Here is a 6,483-nt window from a genome sequence, read left to right on the forward strand (position 1 = left end):
TTGTGTGGAATAATTAATGCTGTAAACTTATCTGGATTCTCATACATAATGCAAGCCTTAAAGTCCGGGTTTTAATGTAAAGCTAAACTGGGTGGCTAGCCAAGAATAAACTCATGTGGAAAGTCTCATGTGTTCCCTGTGTATTCTCAGTTCCTAGTCAACCAGGGTAACTTTGAATTGAATAACTCCTTTAGAATACAAGCTGTTCACTTTCACTGTGCAGAGAAATGGTTGCACCCATTTACAATGGAGTTCAGGATCTGGCATTTATATTGCCTTTTTGGGGAAACCGATTTGTTCTTTGCTGTGGAAAAAAATACTGTTCCAAAAGTTGAGGGAGCAAAGTATTCAGAAAGGGAGTGAAATATTCAGCACAAGTCTTCAGCATGGAGAATTGATGACCAAACACTCATTTGTACTTTATGGGTGGCATAGAGTTACTGTTCACTGCCTCTTCCAATATAGGATCTAGGTACATTAAATATACTGTGTGTATCAGTGGCGGAGTCTACGAACGTTCAAATGCTGAGGAACTCCTTGCACTGGAATTTGTGAATGGTGAAAGGTTATATGGATTTAAATAGCTGGCAGGTAAACATGAAAGCCAAATCTATCAGCATACTACTAGCTAGTCATGAAATGTTGACAGGTGAAGCAATATGTCAGGGATTCGTGACTCTCTATTCTTCAGTGTTCTTCATCCCACTAGTGGCACCCATTGGAGACAGCTTCCAGGTTTAGACAGACCTTTAGTCTGACTCAGAACATCTTTCTTAGCAGTTCATATTGTGCCCATGCCATTTTGTTTAAAACAAACTGCTGCAACTGCAGGCTTCCCATATGTAAGCTTGCAATCATAGGTGGATTGCGGGCATCTGTCATGCTGGTGCTCTTCAGCATGCTGCATGCTTCAATGGTGTTGAAATCATACTTTGCACTCCTTAGCATGTTTTATGTAAAGATGCAATTAGTTCTAAAGAATTCTCTTCCTTACAAAGGTGTAATTACAATAAAGAATGTGAGCAGTAGGTGATGAGAGCCAGTAGAAGCTGGTACCTGAGCTGTTATTGTGAACCCTCATGGTAGGAGCCTCAGAATCACACCTTTGGACTTGATAATTTTCCAGGGTAAAAACATGTGATGCTGCATGGCAATGCTTCTGGTGACAAAATTGACCCAAGGTCCATGCTCCTTCAGCCATACATCAGGTACCTAGTTTAAAGCTAGCTCAGGAGTTTCTAACTAAACTTTAGGGGCTGTAGTTTAAGTGTTCCTCCAAGGTCTTAACGTTTAGTTTGTATGTCTCTGTATTTCGAGCAGTAAGAAAAACCTGCTCTAAATCAACCAAGTGTGTTACCAGTCAGAGCTATACATGACAGCTCTGGTGCTGAGTGGAGACTGGGATATTTAATTCTGTCTGTCCTGGTGTCTTCCTCTTCCCTTTGGGCGTCTCATGCTTAGATCCAGTAATCTCTGGTGAAGATTAAATCAAGAGATGATGAATGACCATGTTTATAGTAACAGAAAATTGTTTATAAGCTTGTCTAAATAACTCTGCAGGCTTAACTTGAAGGCAATGGAATTACTTTAGATTTACTGAGGAAGACAATGATGCTATAAAAATACTGTTTGAGATCTGTGTGCACAGGCTGGTGAAGAATGAGCTGGCAGATTTATTTATTTTTGGTGTTGTACTACCTCTCTCCTCTTGTATCGAGTCATTGCAGTGTTTAAAATTAGGAGAAATAATAAGTTACCTCCTGTGGTGCCTTCATTGTGCTCTCTTCCATGAGCAGAATTACAGAACTGAGGTGTGATGGGATGTTGGGGTGTTGAGTTTCCAGTGGTGCAGAAAGGTAGGAGATGTCCTTAGCTACCACAGGAAATCTGTTTCTGCTTTTGGAAATTGCAGCCTGAAGATTCCAGCTAAACCCAAAAGGATCATCTTGGACAGTAAATAATGTCTTCAGATAGAGAAGTGGGTTTCACAACGTTTCAGAAGTTCAGATGTTACATAATAATCTATCTGTATGTTTCATCCTCTGATTAACAAACCTTTGCTCTCTGACTCTGCCAGAAGTACGGCAAGTGTCCGAGGGTTGTTTCTCAAGCAGCTCAGGAGTGTGGCAAGAATTCCTTATTGTGTGTCTGTAATGCAATCACAGAAGACCTGTAATGCAATTGTTTAGGAGATGGGAAAAGGAGGGTGAGGTGAGAGGGGATGCCTTTCATTCTGTTTATAAAACTGGGAAGAATCCATCTTGTCTTACAAACTTTTGTTACTTGTTGAAGAAAATACATTGATTCTTCTTAAAATCTTTTTCGTCAGTGACATGATAAAGTTTCAAAGGTGGCCTATGAAGTTTTTATGCAACAACCTCCTTTGTACTTGCAGGCAGAGTTACCTAGAGCTCAATTAAATGAAGAGAGCAAGATGAGCGTCTTTTCTCACTGTTTCTGAAGTTCACTAATAAGGAGAAATCTGTGTTAGAGACAAGTCCAGCTGAGTGGAAGGGACAGGAAGGGAGCAGAGGAGTTTGTATCTAGCTTGTGCTGTGCAAATCAGATCTTTATATTCTCCAGACACCTTTTAAGCCCTCTATTCTGCAAGGGGGCAGTGAACAATACTGTTTTTACATTGCTGGCCATAAGGAATAACTGAAATTGCAAGTACCCAGCTCGGGTTCATTCTTATCTCTCTCTAAATATTTTTGTGCATTCGATTGCTACTCTGTAGGCCACAGACTATTGAAGGTCTGCAAGGCTACCAGGAGTACGCTGCAATTGTTCTGTCAAGCTGTACTGGTTTAACCCGTCCTTCCATGTAGCTATATTTGGAGCTCAAACAATCTCACAAGCTGTCCAGTTCAGCAACTCAGATGGGCAACAAGGGCAATGAATTGATCAAAGTGTTTATTGTGCTAGTACTCCTTTGAGTCTTGCAAGCTGTATTAGCTCCTGGGAGCTGTCAGGAGCATAAGGTGCTCCCAGGTCTCTTTACCACAAATGTTAGTCTCTCAGGTGCTGCAGCCTGCCTCCTTGTTATCTGTCATGCCTGTTCTTGGTCATGTGGGGTCCTGAGTCGCTTTGGCTGGCTGTGACACTGCTGCACCTCCAAACATAGTTCTAGCCATTGTGTTTGAGAAGGGAAGCCAGGGGTACCTTTGCAATGGGATGAAATAAAATACAGTAACTGAGGAAGGATGTCAGTTGATGGGGAGTGTAGTAGGGTGGAGAACGTGGTCTAATTCAGATGCAGTTTTTTGCACAGAACTCTTATGTTTCCTCTTGACTACTTCAGAGCTTGAGGCTCCTTCTGGCAGCCATGCATATTCAACTCATTTTCTGTCCAGCTCACCTGATTTCTCACAAAGTTGATAAATGTGCTTCCTCCACAGGAGGCCTGCATGGTTCAGAGGCATTTCAATGTATCCTGTGTCCTGCAGCTTGTGCCCACTTTTGTTCAGCATGTCAGCATTCTAGGTGACTGCTGGTATCTGTGGTGAATGTGTTGCTTTTATCTAGTGTTTTTTAGCAAACTGGAAACAGAATGATGATCGTAAGGCTATCTCTTTCCTCATAGCTTAAAGATGGGAGCTATAAAAGCTTGATACTGAGATCACAAACCCAAGGGTAAACTGGCTCCTCACCCCCTTGCACTCAACCAGTAGTGCACTGCAAGTGAGCTCGGGGCTATGTTCAGATATGGGCAAAATGGAGTCACCTTCAGGTGAGCTGCCTTCGTTCTGTGTTTGATTGCCATATTCACTGCCCTGCCGAGGTTTTTTGAGCCATAACAAAGAGGGTTTCTCAACACCATGGTTCAAAGTGGAGTGGGCTGGACAAGTGCTTGTTTGACACAGCACCCTTGAGCTGCATGAATTCTCAGGAGTGCTTCCAGCCAGCAAGTGCTGTGTCACCGGGAGCATTCCACTGGGACCCTGGATTCCTGAGGCATCAGCAGCAAACCAGCCTGGAGGTCCTGCCAGCAGGGGAGGAGAGGGTGAGGAGTGGTGGTGAGAGCGAGTCCAGGGCCGCGGTGTCTCTGCTGTGGAAGTCAGCACTCTGCGAAGCTCCTCCTGTGGCATCGTTCCTCACCTGAACCCTGAGGCCTCTAGGGGTCATACAAGTGCTGTTCTGGTCGCTGGGGTGCTTCAGGGCCCTGCTTGTATGCAAATTTTAACGATCGAAACCCCAGAAAGCTGCACTTAACCCCCAATGTTCTGTTTTCTCCAAGATTCAACAAGTCATGTAGCCTGTTAGCAGAGTTGTTCCTGCTAACCTTTTATTAAGGTGTAAGTAAATGAAGAATGGTATCCTACAGACAAGTGCAAAGACTGCTGTACTGACATGCTGTTTCCTGGCTTATTTAGAGGCCATGCTTTAATTTATAGTGTGATCCAGGGGCTGATGGTCTTATGAACACAACTGATTGAGGTAGTCTGTTAGTCCTCCAACTACTGCAGGCTGAAGGCTTCATAAGCAGTGGAGATTGGCCCTACCATCTGATCAGGACAGTCCGGCATATTGCTGAGACCAAGAGAAAATGCCTGCTGAAGGCATTTGGTGCTATGGCAGGAGGAACTTAAGCCCTAGGCCAGGTCAGCAGAGATGTTTTCTGACTAACTTCAAGTAATTTGAAAAAAAAGAGGGTTTGTGTAGACCTTTTTTTTCCCCATTGATCTTGTTCTTCTGTGTTCTTTGTCCCCTTTACTCCTCTAATCCTTATACTCTTTTCTGAAAGTAGAAAGACTTGTTTTGTGTCCTAGATTATGACCATACCCACTATAGGTAATAACTTCAGCATGATGGTACTGCCCCCTGTGCCTGACAAATGTCTCTTTGAGTTCACTAGCCATGGATGTTGACTGGATAGAGCAACATCCCTGACATGGAAGAAAGAAGGAACATTTGCTCTCACTATGACTTTACAACTAATATCATAACCTGCTCACTGCAACAGTGAAAGAGGGTCCTCTCTCTTTTCTGAGGCTCTCTACTGCCAGCCAGCAGGGGAAATGATTGAGGAAGTTCCACAGATGGCCTTCACTTCAAAAGATAGACACAGCAGTAGCTGCAATTTGTAAAAAGAAGAAGAAGAATTGTCTGGAGGCTGAGTTGAGCTTAGTGGGAGCCATGTGGGAAAAGCACTTCATTGTTACTGGCTTGGAGGCCCCTTGTATCCTTGGCATAGACTACTCCAGGGGAGGGTAATTCAAGGACCCAGAGGGGTCCTGATGGGTTTTTGATGTAGCCACTGTGAACACAGAAGATCAAATAGCTGTCTACCCTGCCTGGCCTCTTGGAAGATCCCTTCCTTGTGGGATTGCTGCGAGTTGAAGAACAGCAGGTGCCAATTGCTACCAAAATGGTCCACCAGTGGCAATATTGCACAAACCAAGGCTCGCTGGCTCTCATCCATGAGCTGATTCATTAACTGGAAGGCCAAGGAGTGATCAGCAAGACTCACTTTTAATAGTTCCATGTGGCCAGTACAAAAGTCTGATAGAGGGTGGAGGTTAACAGTAGGTTAGTGTGGCCTGAACAAAGTGATGCAACCACTGAGTCCTGCTGTACCGGACATGTTAGAGCTCCACTGTGAACATTGCTTGCTGCGCTGCAGCTGTGACTGTTACATTGCTGTTTTGTAGCATGTATTTTCCTTTAAAAAACCCAACAAACACAAAAACCAGCCAGAACAAGAAGGTAATTATTAACCAGATTTGTATGACTATTGGTTTAAATGTATTTAATGCATCCTATCATACAGGAGCATGGGACTATTGCTCATTTCAGAAATTCCTGTCCATACAGAACATCTGAAAAGCTGGAAGTGATGTCTTAAAAGAAAGAAGCCTTGCGGGGATACAGTGGAACCTAAAATTGCAGGTTTTGCACATTGATGATGTGGCTTTATCACAGTCTTTAAAGAGACAAGGGACAGACTTGCAGTGGTTTGACATCTGTTTTCAATGAGATGCTTTAATATGTTAAAAGTAAGGCACCAGAATACTGTTATAGCTCTGGGCCATGGTCTTGCTGGGACTGCAGCCTTGTAGTGGTTTGCCTAGCAGCAGGCACCCTGTGGCATTCTTGCAGGTTATGTGAATAAGTTGCTCTAGAGGGAGGTGAATACAAGACAGAACACAGCGATTCTCCTTTTTTTCATTGCCTGATGTGGTTAGTGGGGGTGCTTAGGTAGGACAGTGTATATTACCAGTGATTTCTCTATTCTACTTAACAACTACAGTTGGTTTTTTGTTGTTTTTTTTTTTTTTCTGCCCCAAATGAAGCATTTCTTGACAAGTTTAGAGATGGCATTTGTAGAAATAAAGCATAGTGCTAGAATAGCTGCTCTGGATCCCACCTAGGCTGCTGGCACCTGTGGGTACTTTGTGACCCGGGAGCAGGACCACTGCTTTGGAGGTGTCCCAAAGGTGTGTTGGGCTTACCTACAGCTCTGCAGTTCTCATATGTTGAACC

Source organism: Neopsephotus bourkii, unplaced genomic scaffold (assembly GCF_033783945.1).
Source record: "Neopsephotus bourkii isolate Nb327-2 ecotype Australia unplaced genomic scaffold, CSIRO-AGI_Nbou_v1 NB_1780, whole genome shotgun sequence".
NCBI lineage: Eukaryota > Metazoa > Chordata > Aves > Psittaciformes > Psittacidae > Neopsephotus > Neopsephotus bourkii.